The following is a 13,708-nucleotide window of genomic DNA, read 5'->3' on the forward strand; positions in this document are numbered from 1 at the left end:
AATGCTAGAATAATAGATTGGTACCTACTAATTGGTATATGAATGTTGTTATCATTATTATCTTAATTTACATAATCCATTATCATCTCTGCCTCCCGTCTTAATTTTATTCACCCCTACCTCCATTCCATTCTCCACACTACAGCCAGAGTGATCTTTATAAAATGGAAGAATGGTCCAGGTGTGGTGTCTTGTGCCTGTAATACCAGCACTTTGGGAGGCTGAGGTTGCGCCCAGGAGTGTGAGTCAACATGGTGAGACCCTGTCTCTACAAAAAATAAAAAATTAGCCAAGTGTGGTGCTGTTGCACACCTGTGGTTCCAGCTACTTGGGAGGCTGAGGTGGGAGGATTACTTGAGCTTGGGCAAAGGTGGAAGTTGAAATGAGCTGTGATGGTGCTACTGCACTCTAGCGTTGGTGACAGAGCGAGACCTTGTCTCAAAAAAATAAAATAAAATGTAAGAATGATTGCTTAAATGATTCCCCTGCTTAAAATGATGTCAGTGAGGCTGAGTGAGGTGGCTCACGCCTGTAATCCCAGCACTTTGGGAGGCCGAGGTGGATGGATCATCTGAGGTCAGGAGTTCAAGACCAGTCTGGCCAACATGGCGAAACTTTATCTCTACTAAAAATATAAAAATTAGCCGGGCGCGGTGGCTCACGCCTGTAATCCCAGCACTTTGGGAGGCCGAGGCGGATGGATCACAAGGTCAAGAGATCGAGACCATCCTCGTCAACATGGTGAAACCCCGTCTCTACTAAAAATACAAAAAATTGGCCGGGCGCGGTGGCTCAAGCCTGTAATCCCAGCACTTTGGGAGGCCGAGGCGGGCGGATCACGAGGTCGAGAGATCGAGACCATCCTGGTCAACATGGTGAAACCCCGTCTCTACTAAAAATACAAAAAATTAGCTGGGTATGGTGGCGCGTGCCTGTAATCCCAGCTACTCAGGAGGCTGAGGCAGGAGAATTGCCTGAACCCAGGAGGCGGAGGTTGCGGTGAGCCGAGATCGCACTATTGCACTCCAGCCTGGGTAACAAGAGCGAAACTCCGTCTCAAAAAAAAAAAAAAAAAAAATACAAAAAATTAGCTGGACATGGTGGCGCGTGCCTGTAATCCCAGCTACTCAGGAGGCTGAGGCAGGAGAATTGCCTGAACCCAGGAGGCGGAGGTTGTGGTGAGCCAAGATTGCGCCATTACACTCCAGCCTGGGTAACAAAAGCGAAACTCCGTCTCAAAAAAAAAATAAATAAATAAAAATAAAAATTAGCTGGGCGTGGTGGCAGGTGCCTGTAATTCCAGCTACTTGGGAGGCTAAGGCAGGAGAATTGCTTGAACCTGGGAAGCAGGGGTTTCAGTGAGCCGAGATTGCACCATTGCACTCCAGCCTGGGCGACAAGAATGAAACTCTGTCTTTAAAAAAAAAAATGTCAGTGATACTTCCATTTAACTACTTTGTTTTTTGGAGACAGAATCTTGCTCTATCTCCTGGGCTAGAGTGCAGTACTGTAATGTCAGCTCACTGCAACCTCTGCCTCCTGGGTTCAAGTGATTCTCTTGCCACGCCTCTCAAAGTGCTGGGATTACAGGTGTGTGCCACCACCCCTGGCTAATTTTGTATATTTAGTAGAGATGGGCTTTCACCACGTTGGTCAAGCTGGTCTCGAACTCATAGTCTCAAGTGATCCACCCACCTCAGTTTCCTGAAATGCTGGGATTACAGACATAAGCCACTGTGCCCAGCCTCCATTTAGCTTTTAATGACTTTTTAAAAATTGAGATAGCTGATTTTTCTTTTCTTTCCTTTTTTAATTTTTTTTTTTTTTTTTTTTTTTTTGAGACGGAGTTTCACTCTTGTTACCCAGGCTGGAGTGCATTGGTGCGACCTCGGCCCACTGCAACCTCCGCCTCCTGGGTTCAAGCAATTCTCCTGCCTCAGCCTCCTGTAATTTTTTTTTTTTAGAGTTAAAAGTCTCGGGTCTGTCACTCAGGCTGTAGTGCAGTGTTGTGATCATTACTCACTATACCCTTCTGGGCTCAAGGGATTTTCCTGCCTCACCCTCCCCAGTAACTGGGACTAAAGGCATGCACCACCATACCTGACTAATTAAAAAAAAAAAATTTTTATAGAAACGAGGTCTCATAGCTGGTCTCTGTGCCACCATACCCTGCCCCTGCTTTCTTTTCTTTCTTTCTTTCTTTTTTTTTTTTTGAGACAGAGTCTTGCTCTGTCTCCCAGGCTGGAATGCAGTGGCATAATCTCAGCTCACTACAACCTCTACCTCCTGGGTTCAAGCAACTCCCCGCCTCAGCCTCCTGAGTAGCTGAGATTACAGGCATGTGCCACCATGCCTGAATAATTTTTGTATTTTTAGTAGAGACGGAGTTTCACCATCTTGGCCAGGCTGGTCTTGAACTTCTGACCTCGTGATCCACCTTCCTCAGCCTCCCAAAGTGCTGGGATTACAGGCATGAGCCATGGCACCCACCCCCTGCCCCTGCTTTTAAATGTCATCTCTTCAGACAGGTCTTCCCTCACTATCTAATGATTCAAAAGTGTCTACTCATTTGCTTTTATTACAACACCTTATTTTAATTCTTTGATCTCACTTATCAATATCTGATAATTTTCTGGTTTACTTGTATTTGTTTATAGTCTTCTCCAATTAGAAGAGAATAGGGATATTGTCTGGTTGTGTTTTTTTGTTTTGTTTTGTTTTTGTTTTTTTGAGGTAGAATCTTGCTTTGCTGCCCAGGCTATAGTACAGTGGTGCAGTCTCGGCTTGCTGCAACCTCTGTCTCCCAAATTCAAGTGATTCTCGTGCTTCAGCCTCCGCAGTAACTGGGATTACAGGTGCGTGTCACCATGCCCAGCTAATTTTTGTATTTTTAGTAGGAACAAGTTTTCACCATGTTGGCCAGGCTGGTCTTGAGCTCCTGACCTCAAGTGATCTGCCTTCTTTGGCCTCCCACAGTGCTGAGATTACAGGCATGAGCCACTGTACCTGGCTGATACTGTCTGTTTTATTCATTATTGTATTCCTGGCACCTAGGACAATATCTGGCACATTATTGATGGTAAATACTTGTGAATTGAATAGTGAAACAACTTTATTTGTTTTATGAGGCCCTTTTGGCCTCTCCGGCATCATCTGCATCAGTCCCCTGTCTTGACCTTCCCATCCTCCAGCTTATGACATCTCTTTAGATGTGCTTTCTTGCTGCAGGGCCTTTTGTATGTGCTCTTTACTGTGCCTAGAACACCTTCCTCACATGCCCTGCCACTGCCTGGATATCTCCTATTCATCATTCAAGTTACAACAGCTTAAGTATGACTTCACCTGATTAGCCTCGATCCTGCTACTCTGCATACATTGCCATTAATTGTCATATGTATTGTAATTATTTTATTGTCTATGTCCTTCACTAGACTGTAAGTTATGTGGGGCAAAAGCTTATGTTGTGCTTACCATGAATTTCTAGTCAAAACTTAGCAGCATCCAGAAGGATCTTTGAGGTGGGGCACTAAGGAGGTGGGTAGAGTATTGGGGGCAGCACCTGAGGTCTAGGAAGGTATACTTTAGGATGTCAAGGTGAGGTTTAAACGGTGGCCCTTGGTTCATTGTTATTTTTTCTATTTCATCCATCTTTTGTGATTCCCATGTTTGCCTGGAAAAACCATCTAAAATACTTGAGTCATATCCATGAAACCAGGGTATGCCTGACACACAGACTTGCTCATGAAGCGGGGGCATGTCCTGAGGATAAAGGTTAAGAATCAGGGTAGGCCTATTATTAACTTCAGGTAGCTGAGGGCAGAATAACTGATAGTGGAGTAGAATTCTAAGCAAAGAAATAAGCAAAATGTCTGAAGGATAAGATGAGGCAAGGCTGAAGCAGGAAGCTAAATCATTAAGTCATAAGCCTGGAGCATCTGGATAGTAAGTAGAGTGTAAAAAGGAATAGGGCAAACAGTTCAGGATTAGGGTTGTAAATAATCTTGGGGATTTCTTAAATCATCTTCTAGCATTCTTATCTCTTTAGTTTGGAACCAGCTTTTGGATTATAGAAAGGATCAGATAGTTGATATACAAGGATTTGAGTAAGATATATATTACTTTCTTTGTATTTTATGGATGCTTTACTTTAAAATCACAGAAATCCTACCTTAACTTTTTCTCCACCTCAATTTCTGCTGCCAAGGGCCTGTCATCCGTTCTTTTAAATACATCAGGTTTGCCAGGCGTGGTCCCTCACGCCTGTAATCCCAGCACTTTCGGAGGCCGAGGCAGGTGGATCATGAGGTTGGGAGTCGGAGGCCAGCTTGGCCAACATGACAAAACCCTGTCTCTACTAAAAATACAAAAATTAACTGGGCGTGGTGGTAGGCGCTTGTAATCACAGCTACTCAGGACACTGAGGCGTAGCTGAGATTCTCCTCCTTAAAGTGAGGAGAATCACTTTAACCTGGGAAGTGGAGGTTGCAGTGAGCTGAGATCATGCCATTGCACTCCAGACTGGGCAACAGAGCAAGACTCTGTCTTAAAAAATAACAAACAAATAAATATATCAGGTTCAGTTCCCTTATTTTTTAAACAAGTTGTGTATACAGGAGCCTGCAACAGTCCTGGAGCTCCCTTCAGATAGGGTGAAGGGAGAGTGAGCTCTCTTCAGACTACCTCCTTCCACTGAACCAGGTGTAGGAGCTGGCCGCAGCACCTTGGGAGTTCAGGACTCTGTTCGACATGAATCTGTGGAATTTCTCTCTGAATTTTGGGGAGCGAGTATTCTGTAGAGTATAGTATGGAACTCTGTCAGTGAGGCATAGTAAAAAGTAGTGGAAGACTGGCTGGACGTGCATGAATGGTGGGATCTGAAGTTATATAGGAGTGGGCATCAAAGTTTTTTGATCTGGCTCTTAAATTTTGACAGGGTTTGGGGGCACTGATGTGCCAAGTAGAGAGTCTCAAGGAGTAGCGCTAGTCCCTGGCCCTTAGAGGTGTCTTTGTATGTAGCTTGGAGCTCTTTTGCAGACTGATGGGAATTCATGAAGATAGAATACTTACTGAGGAGGAGTGTGTTCTCTGTTGAAGATTGGATAGAGTGATTATTTGCACAGACTGGGCAATCTGTGGCCTGGTCATCTAGTCTCTGTGAGGTGAGGCACCTGCGTTCCCTTCCTAGGGCTGTGGTGGGAAAACCAGATTAAGAGAACTGGAGATCATGATCATCGTTAGTGGTTTCCCTAAGACTGCTCACTGTCTTTGCTTGTCCGCTCTGTTCTCTTAAGTCCCATGCTGTAATGTCCTGCCTTCTATTTTCTGCTTTGGGACCTTCAAATTCCATAATTCATTCAGACTTCTCTTTCTAGGGACAAGGTCTCACTATGTTGCCCAAGCTGGAATGTAGTGGCTGTTCATAGGCATGATCGTAGCACACTACAGCCTTGAACTTCAGCTCAAATGATCTTCCTGTCTCAATCTTCCAAGTAGCTAGGATATAGGTGTGACCCATCATACGTAACCTAGACAGCTCTGTCTAGATTACTTACCCAGTGCCCAGCTTCACTCTGGCTTTACATAGTACTCTAATTATGACATTGACAGCCAGCTTCAAGTAAAGGCCTTTCTTCATTAGCCCTGTTAGTAGAGCTATGGTTTTGAAGTTTTAGTGCATCAGAATTACCCATGAGGGTGAGGGAGGGGGTGCTGGTTACTTGTTTAAAATGCAGATCCCTGGTATCAACTGCTAGATACTCTAATTCAGCAGGTATGGGGTGGTAACCAGGAATCTGCAGTTTCATCAGCCTCCCAGGTAATTCTGACACTAGTCTTCGTCTCCAGACCATATTTAGAGAAACTTTGACTTAAAGGCCTCTGCCATTTCTGTACCCTTAAAGGGGCAGGGAAGATATTTGAGTTCTTTACTCGGATCCTGAAAGCCTATGAACCTTAGTCTTTTGCCTATCATGCAATGGGGACAGTGGCTAACTGTCTCTGTGTATGGGCACCTATTTTCTTGTTACCATAGTAGGAGCAGAGCCCAGATTAGGTGGAAGGGCTTATGATTCCCCAAGGCAGGTCAGTGACTTTGGGGTTTACAGGGGTCTTTTGCTTAGTTTCAAAAAGCAGGCCTGAATATAGACCTGAGGACTGCTAATCAGTCACACTTCAGACCTGTCTCTGGAGTTTTTCTCATTACCATATACCTTAATCCTGTCCTAGTATAGGCCTTCCTCATCTGGTCTCCACATTGTCCTAATTCCCCATTGTGGCCATTCTCCATGCCTTTTTCACTCATCCCACAAAAGAACCTGATCTTTTCTTTCTTCTCTTAAAATTCTCTATTGCATTCTTATTACTTAGACAATCAAGTCATGATGTCTTAGGTTGGAATAAAGTCTTGGCACAGTTTGGCCCAAATTGTGGCCTGAAAGGCCCTGTAATATCTGGTCCCTGCATGTTTGTCAAGTCTCATTCCAGGCCCCTCCTTCTCTACTGCTGGCACCCTCATCTCCTCACAGTTCTTTGACCCCTTCTCCAATGGTTTCTGGCCTTAGGGCCTTCGCAGTGCTGTATAGCCTCTGCCTGGAACACTCTTTTATTTTATTTTTGTTTGAGACAGAGTCTTGGTCTGTTGCCCATGCTGAGTGCAGTGGTGTTATCTTGGCTCACTGCAACCTCTGCCTCCTGGGTTTAAGCAATTTTCCTGCCTCAGCCTCCTGAGTAGCTGGGACTACAGGTACGTGCCACCATGCCTAGCTAATTTTTATATTTTTAGTAAAGATGGGGTTTCACTATGTTGGCCAGGCTGGTCTTGAACTCCTGACCTCAGGTGATCCTCCTGCTCTCAGGTGATCCTCCTGCTGTGGCCTCCCCAAGTGCTGGGATTACAGGTGTGAGCCACCACACCTGGCCTGTGGAACACTCTTTACTGTGCTTTTTGCCTCAATTAACTATCCATTGCCTCTTTTTTTTTTTTTTTTTTGAGATGCAATCATCCAGCCTGGAGTGCAGTGGCACAATCTCGGCTCACTACAACCTCCGCTTCCCAGATTCAAGCAATTCTCCTGTCTTAGCCTCTCAATTAGCTGGAATTACAGGTACCCACCACCTCGCCTGGCTAATTTTGCATTTTTTCTTTTAGTAGAGATGGGGTTTCACCATGTTGGGCAGGCTGGTCTCAAACTTCTGACCTCAAGTGATCCATCTGCCTCAGCCTTCCAAAGTGCTGGGATTACAGGTGTGAGCCACTGTGCCCAGCAGCTCTGCTCTTTGTATGTACTGTTGCCTCTGCCAGAAACATCCTTTCTCTTGTCAATTTGGCAGATTCCTTCTTGTTTGTTACTACTTCCTTAAGCATTTCTTTGACTTCTAAGGCAGTGCTGGTTCAACAGAGATAGCACTTTGTTCCTCTCTTATAGACTTTTTTTTTTTTTTTGAGACAGAGTCTAACTCTCGCCCAGGCTGGAGTGCAGTGGCTCGATCTTGGCTTACTGCAACCTCCGCCACCTGGGTTCAAGCAATTCTTGTGGCTCAGCCTCCCAAGTAGCTGGAATTACAGATGTGCACCACCACACCTGACTAATTTTTGTATTTTTGGTGAAGATGGGTTTTACTATGTTGGCCAGACTGGTCTTGAACTCCTGACCTCAGGTGATCCACTTGCTTCAGCCTCCCAAAGTGCTGAGATTACAGGCATGAGCCACCATGACTGGCCTCATAGGCTTTTCAACTGTGTGTTGTGATTTCCCCCTTGTAAGAGATAGATGGTAATACCTCTCTTTTATAGGTGACAACCCAGAGGCTCTAAGACAGGGGTCCCCAACCCGTCTGTGGCCCATCAGGAACGGGTTGCACAGCAGGAGGTGAGTGGTGGGTGAGTGAGCAAAGCTTCATCTGTATTTTTACAACTATCACTTGTGTTGCTGCCTGATCCTGTCAGATCAGTGGCAGCATTAGATTCTCATAAGAGCAGGAACCTATTGTGAACTGAGCAAGTGAGGGATCTAGGTTGCATATTCCTTACGAGAATCTGATGCCTGATGATCTGTCACTGTCTCTTATCTCCCCAACATAGGATCATCTAATTGCAGGAAAACAAGCTCAGGGCTCCCACTGATTGTACATTATGGTGAGTTGTATAATTATTTCATTATATATCACAACATAATAATAATAGAAATAAAAGTGTACAGTAAATGTAATGTACTTGAATCATCCTGAAACCATTCCCTCCCCTCTGTCCATGGAAGAATTGTCTTCCATGAAACTGGTCCTTGATGCCAAAAAGGTTGGGGACGGCTGCTCTAACAGATTAATTAACTTGGAAATGGCAGAACTCATATTTGAACCCTGATGTATAGAAGAGCCCTCATTTCTACCTCACTATGCTCCCTCTAGAAAACCAATCAGTGTGTATACCTATGTAACAAACCTGTATGTTGTGTACATGTATCCCAGAACTTAAAGTATAATAATAATAATAAAAGAAATTCAATTTACCATTTAAAAAAAAACCAGCTGACTGAAAGACACTTGAGGTGAAAGAGGTACTTTTAAAAAAATTAGTTAGGTAATAAAACTTAAAGGTTGGGTATGGTGGCTCATTCCTGTAATCCCAGCAGTTTGGGAGGCTGAGGTGGGCATATCACCTGAGGTCAGGAGTTCGAGACTAGCCTGGCCAACATAGTGAAACCCCATCTCAACTGAAAATACAAAAAATTAGCTGGGCCTGGTGGTCGGTTCTTGTAACCTCAGCTACTCAGGAGGCTGAGGCAGGAGAACTGCTTGAACTCAGGAGGTGGAGGTTGCAGTGAGCCGAGATCGCACCATTGCATTCCAGTCTGGGTGACAGTGCGAGACTCTGTCGCAAACAAAAACAAAACAAAACAAGAAAAAACTTAAAAAAATATTTCCTCAGAGCCCAGGCATGGTAGCTCACAGCCTGTAATACCAGCACTTTGGGAGGCTGAGGCAGGTGATCACTTGAGGCCAGGAGTTCCAGACCAGCCTGACCCACATGGCAAAACACTTGTCTCTACAAAAAATACAAAAATTAGCTGGGTGCAGTGGCACACACCTGTAGTCCTAGCTACTTGGGAGGCTGAGGCAGGAGAACTGCTTGAACCTGGGAAGTGGAGGTTGCTTGAAGCTGGGAGGTGGAGGTTAACTCCAGCCTGGGTGACAGAGTGAGACTCTGTCTCAAAAAAAAAAAAAAAAATTCCTCAGAGTTAAATACAGTAAAATGAATACTTTTCAAAAGCCATTAATAAAGACAGCAGAATCATAAAAGGTGACCATAGCATTGAGAGGATGATGTGTATTTCATGTATTTCCTTGATAGTATCCGTGATTCCTTTTGGTACTGATAAAGCCAACACATGCAGCCTAGTAGAAATGAGTTTGGCTGGGCACGTTGGCTGATGCCTGTAATCCCAGCATGTTGGGACGCAGAGACAGCTGAGATTGCACCACTATACTCCAGCCTGGGTGACAGCGTGAGACCCTGTCTCTAAAAAAGAATGAGCTGAGACGAAATGTTATTTCAAGTCAAAGCAAAGAAAACATCAATCATTAAGTTTCTTGGAGGATATATAAAGAGTGAAATCTGAACTTTTTTTTTTTTGAGTCAGGGTCTAGCTATCACTGTCACTCAGGCTGGAGTGCAGTGATGCAATCTCCACTCACTGCAGCTTCAACCTCCCAAGCTCCAGCCATCCTCCCACATCAGTCTCCCATGTAGCTAGGACTGCAGGCTTGTGCCACTATGCCTGGCTAATTTCTGTTTATTTTTTTTTGCAGAGATGGGGTCTCACTATGTTTCTCACATTGGTCTCAAAGTGGTCTCAAGCAGTACTCTCGCCTCGGCCTCTCAAAAGTGCTGGGATTACAGGCATGAGCCACCATGCTTGGCCTGAATGTATTTGTTTAGGGAAAAGCTATGCAAAATTGATATGCAAAGCCCTTAATATGTTTTACTTTAAAAATTCATTTTATTGGCTGGGCGAGGTGGCCCATAATCCCAGCACTTTGGGAGGCTGAGGTGGGTGAATCACTTGAGGTCAGGAGTTCAAGACCAGCCTGGCCAACATGGTAAAATCCTGTCTCTACTAAAAATACAATTAGCTGGACCTGGTGGTGCATACCTGTAATCCCAGCTACTTGGGAGGCTGAGGCAGGAGAATTGCTGAAACCCAGGAGACAGAGGTTGTAGGGAGCTGAGAAAAAACCCCACTGCGCTACAGCCTGGGCAAGAGAGCAAGACCTTATCCCCCCAGTCCCCAAAACAAGAACAATAGCAGCAAAAAAAAAAGTAGTGGATGGTTGGATGCAGGAAAAAGAAAAATGTCACAGGTATGCACAAACACACCAATGTGTATGGAACAGTCTCCAAAATCTATAATTAAGAGAAAACTAAAGAAAGGTGCAGAATAGTATTTATGACTAGTGTACTAGTGTTAGCATTTATATAAAAAAAGGGGTAGAAACTCTGTGTACTTGTTAAATACCCGTACTGTTTTTGAAAGTTTTTTTTTTTTTTTTTTTTTTGAGACGGAGTTTCGCTCTTGTTACCCAGGCTGGAGTGCAATGGTGTGATCTCGGCTCACTGCAACCTCCGCCTCCTGGGCTCAGGCAATTCTCCTGCCTCAGCCCCCTGAGTAGCTGGGATTACAGGCACGCGCCACCACGCCCAGCTAGTTTTTTGTATTTTTAGTAGAGACGGGGTTTCACCATGTTGACCAGGATGGTCTCGATCTCTCGACCTCGTGATCCACCCGCCTCGGCCTCCCAAAGTGCTGGGATTACAGGCTTGAGCCACCGCGCCCGGCCTGAAAGTTTTATTTTTCTTTTTTTTCTTCTTTTTTTTAATAGAGACGGGGTTTCACCATGTTGCCCAGGCTGGTCTAGAACTCGTGGACTCAAGCAATCCACCTGCCTTGGCCTCCGAAAGTGCTGGAATTATAGGCATGAGCCACCATGCCTGGCCTTTTTATTTTTTAATATCCTTCTCTGTTGCTGAATTTTTTTCCCCCATATGAACATTACTGTTTTATTTTTTTGAGACAGTCTTGCTCTGTTGCCCGGGGTTGGAGGGCAGTGGCACAATCTTGGCTCACCGCATCCTCTGCCTCCTAGGTTCAAGTGATCTTCCTGTCTCAGCCTCCCAAGTAGATGGGATTACAGGTGCATGCCACGCTGCCCAGCTAAGTTTTGTATTTTTAATAGAGATGGGGTTGCACCATGTCAGTCAGGCTGGTTTTGAACTCCTGACCTCGTGATCTGCCCGCCTCGGTCTCCCAAAGTGCTGGGATTACAGGTGTGAGCCACCGTGCCCCACCCAAACATTACCTTTTTTTTTTGAAATGGAGTCTTGCTCTGTTGCCCATGCTGGAGTACAGTGGCTCAATCTTGGCTTACTGCATCCTTCTACCTCCTGGGTTCAAGTGACTCTCCTGCCTCAGCCTCCTGAGTAGCTGGGATCACAGGCGTGTGCCACCACGCCCAGCTGATTTTTTTTTTTTTTTTTAATTTTTAGCAGAGGCGGGGTTTTGCCCCGTTGGCTAGGCTGGTCTCGAACTACTGACCTCATAATCCACCCATAATCAGCCTCCCAAAGTGCTGGGATTGCAGGCATGAGCCACCGTGCTCAGCCAGCCATTTTAAGTCTGTGAGAAATTGTTGTTAAAAAAAACATAAAATTTGCCATTTTAACCATTTTTAAGTCTATGTTTTAGTAGTCTTAGGTATATGCACATTTTGTGTAACAAATCTCCAGAACTTTTGCATCTTGCAAAACTGAAATTCCGTACTCATTAAGCAACAACTCTTCTTGCCCCACCCCTCCTTTCTCCCTGGTAACCACCATTCTACTTTCTGTTTCTATGAATTTGATTACTATCTCATATAGAGTCATATGGTATTTTTTTGTGTGTGAGGGGCTTATTTTACTTAGCATAATGTGTTAGGGTTCATCCATGTTGTAGCATGTGACACAGGTTTTCTTTCCGGTTTAAGGCAGATTCTGCCTTAAAGAATGTATGCATCGGCCGGGCGCAGTGGCTCACACCTGTAATCACAGCACTTTGGGAGGCCGAGGTGGGTGGACCACGAGGTCAAGAGATCGAGACCATCCTGGCCAACATGGTGAAACCCCGTCTCTACTAAAAATACAAAAATTAGGTGGGCGTGGTGGCACGTGCCTGTGGTCCCAGCTACTTGGAAGGCTGAGGAGGAAGAATTGCTTGAACCCACGAGACGGAGGTTGCAGTGAGCTGAGATCGAGCCACTGCACTCCAGCCTGGCGACAGAGCAAGACTACCATTTCAAAAAAAAAAAAAGGAATGTATGCATCATAGTTTAGCCATTTGTTCATCAATACATTGTCTTTATTTTATTTTTTTATTTTTAATTTTTTTGTAGAGACAGAGTCTTCTTGCTGTGTTGCCCAGGCTGGTCTTTAACTCCTCGTCTCAAGTGATCTTCCCGTCTTGGCCTCTGAAGTGTCAGGATTACAGGCATGTGCCATCACACCCAACCTGATACATTTCCTTTATAAATACTGTTTTTTTTTCCCCTGTATTTCTTCCATTAAAAAAAAAACAAAACCAAAAAACAATAAAATGGGCTACACGTGCAGAACGTGCATGTTTGTTACGTAGGTATATGTGTGCCATGGTGGTTTGCTGCACCTATTGACTCATCCTCTTAAGTTCCCTCCCCTCACCCCCGGATCCCCCAACAGCCCTGCTGTGTGTTGTTCCCCTCTCTGTGTCCATGTGTTCTCCATGTTCAACTCCCACTTAGGAGTGAGAACATGTGGTGTTTGGTATTATGTTCCTGTGTTAGTTTGCTGAGGATGATGACTTCCAGGTTCATCCATATCCCTGCAAAGGACATGATCTCATTCCCTTTTACGTCTGCATAGTATTCCATGGTATATATGTACCATATTTTCTTTATCCAGTCTATCATTGATGGACATTTGGATTGGCTCCCATGTCTTTGCTTTTGTAAATAGTGCTGCAATAAACGTACGTGTGCATGTGTCTTTTTCTTTTTTTCTTTTTTGAGTAGAATCTCTCAATCTTTTTCTTTTTTTTTTTCAGATGGAGTCTTGCTCTGTCTCCCAGGCTGGAGTGCAGTGGCACCATCTTGGCTTGCTGCAACCTCTACCTCCTGGGTTCCAGAGATTCTCCTGCCTCAGCCTCCTGAGTAGCTGGGATTACAGGAGTGCGCCACTGCCTGGCTAATTATATATTTTTAGTAGAGGGGGGTTTCACCATGTTGGCCAGTCTGGTCTCAAACTTCTGACCTCAGGTGATATGCCTTTCTTGGCCTCCCACAGTGCTGGGATTACAGGTGTCAGCCACCGTGCCTGGCCTGCATGTGTCTTTATAGTAGAATGATTTATATTCCTTTGGGTATGTACCCAGTAATGGTCTTATCCTTGAGAAATCGCCATATAGTCTTCCACAATGGTTGAACTAATTTACATTCCCACCAACAGTGTAAAAGCATTCCTGTTTCTCTACAGCCTTGCTAGTATCTGTTGTTTCCTGACTTTTTTTTTTTTTTTTTGAGACGGAGTTTTTGCTCGTTACCCAGGCTGGAGTGCAATGGCGCAATCTCGGCTCACCACAATCTCCGCCTCTTGGGTTCAGGCAATTCTCCTGCCTCAGCCTCCTGAGTAGCTGGGATTACAGGC

General features: G+C 44.8%; 1 protein-coding gene and 1 pseudogene across 24 annotated transcripts in view; one reads left to right on the forward strand and one right to left on the reverse strand.

Annotated features, from left to right (window-relative positions):
* The window catches only part of ASPRV1 (aspartic peptidase retroviral like 1), a 147,637-nt gene that overhangs the window by 25,214 nt on the left and 108,715 nt on the right, over positions 1-13,708 (forward strand). For 12 of the 24 annotated variants that reach the window (XR_012517548.1, XR_012517530.1, XR_012517529.1 and 9 more), the window contains 4 exons: positions 146-7,103; positions 7,793-7,868; positions 8,081-8,134; positions 12,424-12,518. The exons of 3 other annotated variants lie outside the window; for them this stretch is intronic. The gene's annotated coding sequence lies outside the window, so the exon portion shown is untranslated. 9 more of the 24 variants (XR_012517532.1, XR_012517528.1, XR_012517544.1 and 6 more) reach the window with 6 other exon arrangements.
* Positions 1-13,708, reverse strand: part of LOC101028780 (prostaglandin E synthase 2 pseudogene) — a 32,223-nt pseudogene that overhangs the window by 10,950 nt on the left and 7,565 nt on the right.

This window comes from Saimiri boliviensis, chromosome 1 (assembly GCF_048565385.1).
Source record: "Saimiri boliviensis isolate mSaiBol1 chromosome 1, mSaiBol1.pri, whole genome shotgun sequence".
NCBI lineage: Eukaryota > Metazoa > Chordata > Mammalia > Primates > Cebidae > Saimiri > Saimiri boliviensis.